The following is a 13,808-nucleotide window of genomic DNA, read 5'->3' as shown; positions in this document are numbered from 1 at the left end:
TGTTTTCCTTGTTGAAAATAGTTGGATTTAGCATTTGTTTTGCTGTTCTAGGTGATATTGGATGAGTAATCTCTTGAAACTGTATTTGTGATGGACTTGCTCCTTCAAGTATTTGTGATTGATTTGCTTTTTCAAGTATTTGTGATTGACTTGCTCTATCATTGTCAATACGTAGTCCTGAAAATTCTTGCTGCAAAGTCAAGAAGTTGTTTATTTGCATGTCATCATCAAACACTTGCCAATCCTTAACATTGTTTGGGACAGATGGTCTTTGTTTTATCTCAGCTGTAAAGCAGTGGTGGGGCTCAAAAGGTAGCTTGCAGGTACTTGCAAATGTGGCCAAGCTATGAGCATGAAGGTTCTGAGTCCTAGGAATTTTGGTAATCTGAAATTCAGTAAACGAATTTAATAATTCAACAGCAGCAGACCTATAGGACCTCAGTCTTTTGTCATTGGTGACAAAATTACCCTTGAGTTGTTGGATAACTAGGTCTGAATCTCCTAGGATTGAAACTTTTATAGCTTGTAGGGACTTTACTAGCTTGAGACCTAGTAAAAGAGCCTCATATTCAGCCATGTTATTAGTACATCTGAAGTTTAATCTATAGGCTCTACCTTCTGCATGGCTGTTTTCTTTATTGTGTACCCAAACTCCAGCTCCTACCCCTAATTTGTTGATTGAGCCATCAAATTCAAGGAACCATAGAATATCTTGTTGTGAAGGAGATTTAATGATCTATTCATGGGCTGGCAATGTAAGTTGAAGTTGTGGTTTTTCATCTGGCTTGTCTTTTAGGATAGTCTCATCATTTGATTGGATATGCTTGACAACTAGGGCAGCAGCGGTGTCTAGTGTTTGATTGACTGTTGTTTCATGGATGATAGTTCTTTTATTAGAGTCTTCCTCTTGTATGAGTATCTTGGCTTCAACCTCATTTTCTGAGAGAGTTGTGCTGTCATTGAAGAGAATGTATGAGTCTATGTCTGAATGGACAGCATATATGGGAAAGTTTTGAGGCTTTTCTTCACTGCTGACCATGTATTTCATGAGTGTTTCTCTGTATAGTCTTTTTGGTTGCCCAAAAACAGAGATGGTGGCATATGACATGTCTAATTGTAGGGAACCTTGTAGTTTAGCTCCCCATGATCTTGATAACAACATCCCATACTTAGGTGGGATATCAGCAACTACCACATCCATTAGGATTGTTTTGTTTGGGTATTGAACCAGAGACACACATAAATCTTTTATGAGACCTAAGCACTTGACTTGGCTGGAGTCAAAGGAAAACAGGTCCTTGTATGGTCTTGTTATATCTAGATTCAATCTCTCCATGACTGCTTTTGGCATTAGATTGTGAGAGGCGCCTGAGTCAAACATTGCATTATGTAATATCTTATCATGAATATGTAAGCTGACATAAAAAGGTAATACCCCTGTGACTACTGTTTTTCCATCCACTTCTGGGCCAAACAGTAATTCTGGGGTATCATCCAACACATTAACATCATCTTTGTTGCTAGTGAGTTGAAGGGACTTCTTGATCTGTTGTTTATAGATGTCATGCTTGGCTAGTTCTGAGAGAGGAATTGCTATCTTTAGTTTGCCAATTTCAGTTTCTAGGTCAAAGGGTTTTTCAGATTGGGTCTTAGGGTTGTGGATAACAGTCCTTTCCTTGTTTACTAGATCTTCTTCTTGATTTTTATCTTGATTTTGGGACTTATCCTTTTTACTCATCTCTTGAGGAGTAATATTTAAATTAGGGTGAGAGGATGAAGTAGCCATAGGCTGCTGTTCTAAGGACAATGGTTCAGTGATCTCTTCAATGATTACTTCTTCTGTAGGTGAATTTGTTTTGTCATTAGGCTCTGTGACTATGGCTCTTTTAGGCTGCTGATTATCCTTTATCTTATCAGGCTGATTTACATTCACAGTTCTGCTCCTTAGCTTGTATTGTTTATGGACTTCATAAACAGCAGTGTCATAGCCTTGTTTAAAGTCAAAGGATTCACCTGATTTAGTTTGGAACAGTTTGATTTCATCATCCTCATGATCTTCTTGTGTTAAGAAAACTTGACTTTCACCATCTAGACCCATTAAATTAATTTGAGAATCTTCATTGGGTTCAGTTGATGTGGAAGTCTCTGCATAATTTTCCTGGAAAGGGGGTCTTATGTCTTGGTCAGCACTGGGTTTGCCAATGCCTGGGTTTTGAGTTCTCCTAAAATTTGGATTTCTAGGAGGGTTGTTTTGCGGTGCTTCCCATGATGATTTTCTCTCAACCGATTCCACTCTATCACCCAATCTTTTCATTCCATTGAGTATTGCATCAAGATTTTGGTCAAAAGCAGAGGGTTCCTCCTTGAAAACAATCCTCTTTTCCAACCTTGCTCTGTTTCTTTTGGCAATCAGGTTGGCTTCCACTGTGACAACAACCCTTTGGGCCTCTGCAAGGGTTTGAGGGTCTCTTTCCTTCAGCTGATAGGCCATATCAGGGTCAAAACCATCCGGGAATTTGTACAAAGCTAAATCAGGAGGGGGTCTTAAATTTTGTGGGATTGCGCTATATAAATTGTTGAATCTTGCACAATACTCCAAAACAGTCTCTTGGGGACCTCTTTTGATAGTGTCATATTCACCAAGTATGTGCAGAGGATCCTTCTTCTTCTCCCATCTGCTAGTAAAGGCTTGATACAGTTCATCAGGAGTCGTGAGGGAATTTGCATTCAGGGATCTAAACCAAGTTCTTACATCCCCAGTTAGGCTTTGAACAAACATCCTCATTCTAACACTGTCATCGTCTATTTCATAGGTCTCAAAATGGTCTTGCATCCTTTTGGCATGCTGAACAGCTGTCAGAGGGCCATTGGAGTAAAAATATGAGATTTTGGTTTGGTAATCTTGGGGTAGAGCTGCAGCATTAGCTGGTATTTGCAAGGGTGCATATCTGTTAGCCATATTTACAGGGTTTAGAGGATTAATAAGGGCAGCTGGGATAATAGGAACAGTGGGTACCACAGGAGTAATAGGTAAGGGTGAACCTAGAGTGTTGGGCAAGGGGATATGTGCAGTGGATGAAGATGTGAGAGGAGGACTTTGAGATATGGATGGTGAACTAGGGGAACTAGGGGTGGACCGGAAAAGGACCTTGCATGGAGTAGAGATAAGGCTGGGATGATCTGAATCTGAGGTTAAATCAGCAGGCTTCTCCTGCCTTTGCTGCCTCCTAATGTTTCTAGGGATGGTATTTGGATTATCAACAATGATGGGTGGATTAGGGTTAGGATTTGCCCTAGTATGCCGTGGATTTTTCTTGGGAGCCAGCTTCTAATTGTTTTTTAGGATTTTATAGGAAGTTTTTATATCTGCAAGGACTGGATAAAGATTTTGGAATGGCTATATATATTTCAAAGTTGAGATGAAGACTCACTGAAAAAGCTCTTCCCTAAAGCTGTCAATGTGACACAGAAACAGTTTTGAAGGCCTCCTGACTGATTTCAGGCTTGATTTGTAGCTTTGAGAGATGTATAGAAATTGGAAAATCCTAAGAAGTCCCCAGCGGAGTCGCCATTTATGTTAACACCCAGGTTGTTCCCTTTGACTCCAAGGGAATACGACCGGGGTAACCACTAACCAATCTTTGGATTACAGTTTCTAGCCCAACTGTAATCAGAGAGGGCTCTCTCTTTAAGATTTATCTCTGTTTGTAATGATTTTAGGCTAGCTATGAGTTCAAGAGTTGTTTTGTATTTTGGTTGGATGATAATTTCAGTCAAGGTGCTTATGCATTCTCCAAAGTGTTCTAGTCCATTGGGCTATGGAGTCAGTGGTCCTTTAGTTATTTTGAGGTGCTGAGTGATTTGCTGTAGTGATGCTGCAGAGCCAGTTTAGTGTCTGAGAAAAACGTTTATAATAGTGATTGGGTGGGGTGTATCCAGTTTAGGCAAGGCAATTAAGAATCTTACGGTAAACTGCTAAAGAAGGACAACGATAATATTAATCTAGAAGCACTGAAGAATTTCTAGTTAACATTCACATATAGCATTAACAGACACATGAGCAGTTAAGAATTCATGTACATCTTTAAGCTTGAAGACAAACATTTACAACAGTAAAAATTGAGCACAAGGTGTAATGAAACAAATCCTGTACTAGTCTTTTTCTTCACTGCTAGCTTAATACAATATGAGTATGGTTTGATAAACATAAGGAAATGATAAACACAATAAACAGAGATTTGAGGAAAACTTGTTATTTCATCAGAAAACACAGGAATTCTGCATCAACACATGTAGCATCATCCAGACATCAAAGATTTCAGGAAATCACTGAGCTCATCCGGCCCTTTGTATTAGATAATTCTGAAAGTGTACAATACATTTGTCTCATAGAGAAAATTGCCAACCCCTTATATGTTACTCAGGGGAGTATATATACAAAATTTACATCAAAAATATCAGCGAATGAGTTAATATCTCATTTATGATATGCTAATCTCTGGAATGCAGTAGCTGAAGGAGTGAATGCTGCCGTAATTCCTTAATGCCTCAGCTGTCAAAATAGTCAGAAGATATTTGGACTTTATGGCTGTTAGAGTCGGCTGGAGATGTGCTGTCTGAAACTTGGATAGCTGTCATTGTCTTATGTGATGAGTCACTTTTTTAGCTGCTTTAACTGCTGACATTTGTCATGTTATTTGTCTTGTAGTGACTTGGAGCTGGCAGTGGCCGAATGACTGAAGCTACCGTGGCAAAATCTGAAGCATGAATTGCCACCAATCCTCCTTAGGCATTTGATGTCTGCGCATCTTTATCAATGTTTCCTCGGCCTCTGTATGTCTATAAAGATTGGGAGGGGTTTCAAACAGGTGATTCACTTCATTCTCAATGAAGAACAGGCCTTCAAGTTTTTCATATAAGCTCTGCCCTGTGGGAGGCCCTGCTTGTTCAGATGAACTGCCAGATGCAATAATCTGATTTTCAATAGTGGTTGCCATTCTGTTGGCCATTTTATCTGGAGAGATTAGTTTTCCTGCACCACTTAGTAAGCTGGGCAGGCCTTTTGCTTGCAGCACTCCCATTTTAACTTTGTATTCCTCCACATCTGCTTGCATCTCATAGTACTTCCTCTCCACTGTTTGTATATAGTTCCTGAGAGTTAGTACCTTCTTGGCAGAGAGGACAGCCTCTGTTCTGTTGGGAATGCCTGTAGCAGCCAATTCCTCCCTTTCTTGCCTGTTCAGGAAGTCTATCATTCTGTTTGCCTGCTCTGCTCTGTTCCCTAGCACTGTCTTGGCCTTTTGAATTTCTGCTTGAGCTTGACCCATTAAATCCATCTGCTCATGCATTATTTTTATTGACCTCCATTGCTGTCTGATGGATTGGCCAATTTTGGCCCATAGGATTCTCTTTATGTCGGCCATAGCAGTCTCCAGATTCAGCTCTTTCTCTAAGGCCTTTATCCTTTCTTTTTGGGCCTTTATTTCTCTGCCCTGTTCTGCTACAGTCACTTTGGACTTGTCATACTTGGCATCCAGTTCTGCCAACTTCTCCTTGGCCTTCTTTATTTCATCTGCCTGGATCTCCATTGCTTTGACGGCCTTGGTCAATTCCTCTACACTTGGGCTGGCATCTGGAGCTGCTGCTGTTCCTGCTGCTCCTGTTGTGGGGGCCACTGCTGCCCCTGAAGTTGCTGCTGTTGTTGAAGTAGTTGGAGGAGCTTGGGAAGTGGATTCTGCCTGTTTATCTTGTAATGCTCCTTCCAGCTCTCTCTCCAATTCCCTGATCCTCTGGTCTTGCTGCATTAGGAGGTCCAGTTGGTCCTCAGCCTATTTTTTCTTTTGAAGTTCTGCTGTTTGAGGGTGCTCTGTGGGCTGCAGCTTCAATCTTTTCTTCAAGGCATTGAGGTCATCATCTTTCTTCTTCATAAGGGCCTTCACACCCTTTGGATCACTAGGATCATGTCCTAGATCAATGATGATCTCCTCCAGAGACTTTATTCTATTGTCTTTATCCAGAGAGGACATTCTCTCAAAGTCCAACTGGGTATTGGTGTTTTTGAGGGACTCTTTCAGCTCATGTGCCATGGTGGCCTTCTCCACCAAGGTTGCATAGACCATCTCCCCAGCTTGCTTATGGAGTTCAATTTGGTCCATGGGATGTATATCTCTGGCTAGGACCTCCACCCTTGTTTTTACAAAATCTGCAACTGTCTTAGGCTGCGGCCCTTTGGGTTTAAAGTGGCTGAGGAGCAATTTTTCCTCCTGAATGTCATATACCGACATTAGCCTTTCTTGTTGGGCTGGTGTTGCATCTATAAATTGCTTGTAGACCTCAGCCCTTAGCAGCTCATTCTGAGCTTTTATTTGTTTGAAAGAAGCCTTGGTGCTCTTGGGCTTCTTGCTTTGTTGGGAAGAAGAGGACACCTCCAAACCGAGCTGTAAAGTTTGCTCCTGCTGAAAGGAGCTTGTACCTGTATGCTGACTGCCCTCCCTGTCTTTTCTTGCACTGTCCAAGACATCTTCAGTAATGTCTTCTACCTCTGGGGAGTCTGCTCTTTGCCTTTTGGCTTTTGGCTGGTGGGAGGATCCACTGAGAGGAGTGGACTCTTCTCTATCTCTTTTTGTCCCCCTTTCCTCATGTGCTGGGGTCTGTAAAATTGGAGCAGTTACTGGCTCAGTTTGTGGGGGTGGAATTTGCAGTGCTGGAGCTGCTGGTAGCTCAGTTTGTGGAAGGACAGTTTGCCCTTACTGCTGTTCTATTTGCTGCTCTGTTACAAGGGCAGGCTTTTCTTTCACTGCTTCTTCCTCTGCACCCATTATGCCTTTGCCTTTGTCTGTCGCCGGTGCTGATGTAGAGGGGGCCTGTGGTGCAGTCCTTGTGGCCGAGGTCCCTTCTCCCACTAAATAAGGCGGTCTGAAAGGTACCTGCTGCACATAGTCTAGGTCAATAGTTTTTTCAATCTCCTTCATATTCTTTAGCTTTGTCTCTTCCTCAGTTAGATTTTCAACTAGAGTATCCATCTGCCATTCTTGCAGGTTGGCATATTTTTCAATGTGTGGGTAATGGCAATGCTTAATGCCTATAAGCCTATACTTGTTTCTCCTAGCAGTGATGAAACCTTCAGGGTCATAATCGACCCACCGAAAACTATAGGACAGCTTGTATTTATCCTTAAGGATTAGGTCTGCATCTTCCCACCCTTCTTTCTTGTTCATGATGAAGGGGCCCAACTGGTGTTTGAACTTGAGGTGGGCCTTCTTTTTGGCGCTGTGGAAATGGGTGAGGTCAGACTGAATCAACTGCCTATAATACTCCAAGGCAAATAACCTCATAGGTACATATTTTGGGAGCCTGTATGGACAGAGCTCACAACCATAGATCCTAATGACAGTATGGTTCTCATATAGGTACCAGTCACCTATTTTATATTTTTTGGAAAGCTGCAGAGCTTTCTTTATCTCATTTGATATTCTGGGAGGAGGGGACCTCATCAACAGGCAAGAGACTGGGTATACAAATTGGTCAACAAATTCACAGTAGGTGTAGGGTGAATTTGTGACTTTGTGATAGACAGAGGTCCAGAAGATGACAGATCTTCTTTCCCCTCTGTGATCCAGCCTTTTGATGTAGCATGGGAAGGCTTCAGAATGATAGTACATGAACAGGTGGTAAATATAGGCCGAGTACTTGAAGACCCCCTATCTGTCCACTCCGCTCAACTGATCATGAATCTTGTTAGCTATGAACTTAGCAAAGTTATATTTGCGGGCAGGGGGTTGGCGTGAGCTGTAAGCAGATAGCAATACCAGCATTGTTTTATCCACATGCTCACTGTTTTTGTATCCCAACACATAGGCAATCATGTCCAGTAAAAGCCTGCCTACATCATTGAAATGGACATTCAGGTAGGGAGGTGGCTCTGTAGGCTGGCACTCAGGTCTCATGAATGTCCTGGTGACCTTTTGAATCTCCTCACTGGTCATCTTGGCACCAGTGTCCAACAAATAGTTCATGGAAAATGGGATTAGCAACTCTGTCTGATCAAAATGTAACATTTTGTTGATGGACTCAGCATTAATGTAGAAAAGGATCCTCCCAGATGGAGTGCTAATAGCTCTGTGCTGCACATCATAGTTTTCAGCACATAGGTGAATGATTTCAGGGAAGGCATTTACAGTTGGGAGACAGTAGTATGGTAGGTTTGACTCCCATATCCCATGTGTACCATGACCATCCTTATAGTCCTCTCTTAATTGACAGAAGGTCTGCAAGAAGTGCCTGTTACCCTCAAAGTCTTCAATAAGATAGTCCTTGTCAGCAAATGCCAAGGTCTCCAGCTCTTTATTTGGTGGATTTAATGGAGCTACACTGAGGGATGAGGATGCAGAAGCAGCCATTGTAAAACTTGATTTTGAAATAAGGTGATGGCAATGGCTTTCAAAGTTCTTTAAGAGCTTAAGTAATAGGCCTAATGTAGACCAAGTCTGAAGTGTTTTTCTCAGTGGAAAATGCAAGCTGGTTTCTGTAGTTTGTTTGCAAATTCACAGGGACGTGAATTGCTAAGGGTAATTTGCAGAGGGTATGAGGTTTCCTTTGGTAGAAATTGCAGCTGGCCTGTACTCGGCAAAAGGGAACAATGCCGAGCACCTCGAGGACAATTTTATGGTTCTGGCCCGCGGAACGACTGTTTTAATGCCAATTTTAGTTCTGGGGGCAATGCAAGTTACTTTAGCTGACTCTTGGTTAGCAGACAAAGCTAGACTGTGGATTTTGACTAGTCTTCAATGGTGAATTTACAGAGAAATGGAATGCATGGGCAAAATGGGGAAATCTGGTGAAATACCTGGATAAACTAGCTTGGAAGCCTGCGGGCCGGGCCGTGGAGGCTTAATGCAGCGGAATTCTTGACTTGTAGCGGTCTCAATCTTGAATTTGATGGCTGGAAACAGATTTCGCGGCAAGCTGGTTCGCAACGGCTACGTCGTTTGTGCGTGAAAATGACCGCAAACGGCTAATTTGGTCGTTTATAACGACAAATTTGGAAAAAACATGCTATTGGCGCTTTTCCGCCGATGACGTCAGCATGACGTCATGGTGGGGCCTGGGTACGGAGGTGACATGGCTGCTGAGGTGTAGGCCAGGGTGGCAGGACACGGTGGCGGATAGATGCGGTGGCAGGGCTACGTGGAGGGCCACGGGACGCGGGGGCGGGCGGAAGCGACATGACGTCAGGCTGACGTGAGGGTGACGTGCGCCGGATGGGTGGTAATGGGGAGGCGGTAAGCGGGTTCCCCGCACCACCTTTGGGCCAAAGGCGGTATCGGGGAGGGGGGCTCCGAACAACCCCACCGCCTGCCACGCGTCCCTTGTACGGGGCGGAAAACCACTTTCCCCGGACGCTAAAGGTAGGCAGGTCGGGGAGTGATAATTACCGCCCACCGTTAGATCTGGGCGGCGGAGATCTGACGGCTGGCGGGTCCTCCGACGGATCGTGCAGGTTGGGGGGTCCCGCTGGCCTTTTTAAAATATTAAATTAAATATCTTCGGGCGGAGAACCTTAGGGTTATGGGTTTTTGCATTTGTTTTGGGGATTTTTGGGTTTTTCAAGGGTTTTATAAGGGAAAAGAGGTTTAGGAGTGGGTTTAGCAGGGGGAAGGTAAGGGTTTAGGGGAAAGGTTGTTGCTCATAACCAGAAGTTAGAGCAGCCCCAAGACAGGGTTGACCACAGCCCCTGGTGGACTGGAGTCTCCCTAAACAACTTATTTGGCTATAGTGCCAAGGGGAGGGATATTTATACAATGTTTGGGGTTTATACACCATGGTGTTATAATACTAGGGAAAGGGTAACATAGGGGGTTTATATAATAAAATTAAGGGTTAATATGGATGAAAGGAGTTGATGAGGGGAAATAATACTAAGTTTATTGAAAATAACTTAGCTTAGGGAGTAGATCAAAATAAAAAGAATTTTAGACAAGAAATGTGGCTTTTAAAGGACTAAGAACCACCATAAAACCATCAATTCTTCCATGAATCTCAACTGATGATAGGATGTTAGTAATGAATGGGAAGAGGGGAAGAAGGGAGGTTAGACATGCTTCTTTGCTTTGCTGCCACCTGATGGAGAAGAACACCTTCTCAATTCATTGTTTTTGCTTTGTGAACATTTCAACACACATTTATTTGCAAGGAATGATATTTCTGCAACCTCATCTGCCTACCCATCTATTTGCCTAGCATTTTTTGTTTCTTCTTGGAGGGTGCACTTGGACTTGCAGACCCTTATTTGCCTTTTCTTTTCTTTGGCTTTTTCTTTTGTTTTTCTATCTACTTCTACCCTTATTTCTTCCAAGGTCCTAGATTAAGCAGTTGGGAACCTTTCTTCTCTACCTAGACTACTTGTCTGCCAAGATTAAACAGTTTGGACAGACTTCTTTCTCTATTCTACAACTGGAAATTCAAAACATGGCATGATCCAGATTAGGCTGTTGGACCACCTATCAAAATTGAGACAACATCAAGCTATATACACAGATTGTTTTCTCTAGGAAATATGTGATCTTTGCATGATCAAAGCAGAGCATATTTGGAACTTTTCATTGTCAATCATGAAATATGAAACCTATTGGTATAGGTAGCTAACACCAACAAACCACAGAATAGTGCGCCGCGGACCTCCGAGCAGTATGGGAACAGTTGGAGGGGCTTCATACCAAGATCACCGCATCAGCAGAGTGACTCGGGATGAGTCATGATGATTGTGTTGGGGGCTTGTTGGGCATGGAATCCCCCCACAGCATGTTGTGGGGCTCAAAGCCCAAGTTTTGGTCAAAGGTTTTGTAAGACTCCGTGAATTGCAGGCGCGGAGCGTGAAGTAGAGGTCAGGTCATAGGGTTGTCTGCCCTAAAATATTGTAATGTAATGTAAAGTCATGTTGACCTACCCATGGTCCGCGGACCATGGGATTGTATAAACAGAGCGAGGCTCTAATTTGTAAAGATGGTGAAGCGAACAGAAGAGTGAAGGAATGGTTCAAGCTTTGGGTAGGATTCTAAGTGTATTGGGTCATAGTAGAAGGAAGAGGCTCTGCAGCGGAGTGCGCAGAGGCCTAGTAGAGTCCGAAGTTGAGTGCGCAGACCCCTGTAGCTGAGTGCGCAGGGTAGTGTTGAGTCTGTAATCAGGATTGAAGATTAATAAAGAGAAGTTGATTCTTATTTCTGTGTATTTACTGTACCTTTCCTTCTTTACGTTTATATTGGTTTATTGGTCGCGCACACTGATATGATTGATGAATATGCTATAATAATCATTAGTCTTATATGAACAAGTTAAGTAATCAGATAATCACAGATTAAATAGCAAGGAACTGGGGTATTGTACGGGTTGCGCCCCGACTAGGGATGTGCGGAAGCAACACCACAGGGTGCAAAGGGATCGCAAGTGCGCATAGCGATGGATCAGACCGTGGACCTCTAGAAGCCCATCAAACATCCCAAGGTGCGAAAACTTGGTTCTAGCACCCTCCCATACTACTTCGGGTGAGACCTGAGTCCGCGCTCTGTGGACTGTTGCTGAAAGGGCCAGTAGTATCGGGATTTTCTTGGCTAAATCACTTCTGAACCTAGGTCAGGCCCATACAAGCCAACAATGAAAGGTTACTAACCTAGAGCGAACCATGCGCACACCCAAGATGAAGACCTTCCTCGTCTTCCATGCGACTGAAGGAGCGATTATAATAAGATTGGGAAGCCTTCCCTTTTATAACTTTGGTCGCACGTGTGAGGTCGCATGGGTCTAACACGCGACTTTGTGACCTATGCAACCTTGCGACTAGGTAGTCGTGAGGTCGCATGGTCGCATTCTTGGATGAGTGAGGTATGTGCAACCTTGCGACCCATGCGACCTTGCGACCAGCTAGTCGCTAGGTCGCATTAAAATCAATGGGAGATAGATGCGACCATGCGACCTATGCAACTAGTGGGTCACATGTGTTGCATCATTCGCAACGGTTGCAAGGTTTACACGTAGTCGCACTCCGAAACAACGACTGACCAACTTTAGGCAGGAACTAGCGACCTAGCTATGCTTAGCTAAAACTTAGAATTTTTTGGGGTTCTTCAAGACTGTTGAACTCTTTGAGCAAATCTCAGTGGCACAAGAGGCTCCACATGATATAGGGGCTCCGAAAATTTTAAGGTTTTTTCAAATTTTTGGAGGGGTTTTTGCAGTAGCTACAACAATTGGTGATTCACTAGGAGAACTCGAGGATCTCTGACACCTTCTGGCCTAACTTAAAGGGAATTGAATAATTATTGCTTTATGGAGTTGAAGGTCCCAGTGATGGTACTCAGGCCTATCCTTCGAGCTGGTTGGTTGTCCCATCCTGCAGGAACTGACCTTTATCACACAAGGTAGGGTGCTAACTCCCGCTTTCCTAGGAAGGAAAAGGGAACCTGAAGTTATATATAAGCTTGAATTTTTTCGGTATAGTGGTCATGGTACTCTGGTGTTGCTCCACTTCCAGTGAGCCTGAACGGTACACCAATGGAGTCATTACCTAGAAATCACAAACGTTGCTCCACTACCAGCGAGCCTGGTTAGTACCCTGACTGAGTCATTTCCTTACCTCTTTATGCAGGAAGCCTTTCTCGGTTCTCTAGCCCTTATTATGAATAGATGGATGTGCTCATTGGCACTTATTTTTCTGTGCTTATGTCAACTTATTTGATGGTGGCTTAAAGCCTGGGCGAACGAGGGATCCTAGCTTATTTGACTTGTAAAGAGGTTGTTTCTGGTTTCTGAGAGACCTTATTGTTTTCCTGAAATATATGTATACTCAAAGGTTTCATTAGTTTCCCCTTCATTCCCAACATCACGGGTGAGCTAGAACAATTCAGTACTTATCGACCATGTAAGCAGCTGGGACAACCTAACGCGAGTAGGAACGGACGCTGTGTGTACCATCGAGTTTCCCACTACTTCCAATCTGGAACACTAGATTTTTGCCGTGACTTAAGTTTTGGTCAGCAAACGGTTCCATAGAGCATCCGTGGAAGCCAACGTGCAAGGTCATTCTAACCTCTACCTGCCATCCCAAACTTTATTCTGAAAGGAAATGAAACAACAAACTATATTGAAAACAAATAACGACTGGCTAGGAAAACAAAATGGAGCTATGGTACAAGATGGGGCTAGCATCCTCGGGGCTGCTAGGTGAAATAGAACTTAAGGTCTTGGCCATTCACAGGGAGGGGTTCTACTCGCCCTCCCAGGGTTTGCAACTTGAAGGTGTGTTGGCCAATTTTCTCTTTGATTTGGAAGGGGCCAATCCACAAAGCTTGGAACTTCATGTGTTTGCCCCTGTCTTCATGGGCCCGATCCCATTTAAGAACCAGATCATCCACATTAAAATCGCAGGCCCCTGCAAATTTGTTGTCAAACCACCTCTTAATCCGGGATTGATGAATGGAAAATTTATCTTCAATCTGTTATCACTGAGAACTGCAGTTGCATGTATATAAGTTAAGTCCAAAATTTCATGAGTAAAAATGAATGTTATATGGTTGTTCTCCTATGCTTACCACTTAGGGGTCATGTTCTTCAATGATATTGTTAAGAATCATTTTCAAAACCACGAGTCACCCTTCATCATGATTGATTAAGATATGTCTTGTCTCGTATGTGTCATTTGTCCTTTTCGCAGTTTCGCAGCACCTTTTCGCAGTTTCGCAGCACTGTTTGATTGGCTGATTTTGCAGCGTAGTAATGTTTAAGCCTTTTCGTAGCGCCAGCCATTTCGCAGCACA

Source organism: Pinus tabuliformis, chromosome 9, assembly GCF_031772625.1.
Source record: "Pinus tabuliformis cultivar Carrire ecotype Pingquan chromosome 9, CPIR1, whole genome shotgun sequence".
NCBI classification, from domain to species: Eukaryota; Viridiplantae; Streptophyta; class Pinopsida; order Pinales; family Pinaceae; genus Pinus; species Pinus tabuliformis.
This window is presented reverse-complemented; position numbering follows the sequence as displayed.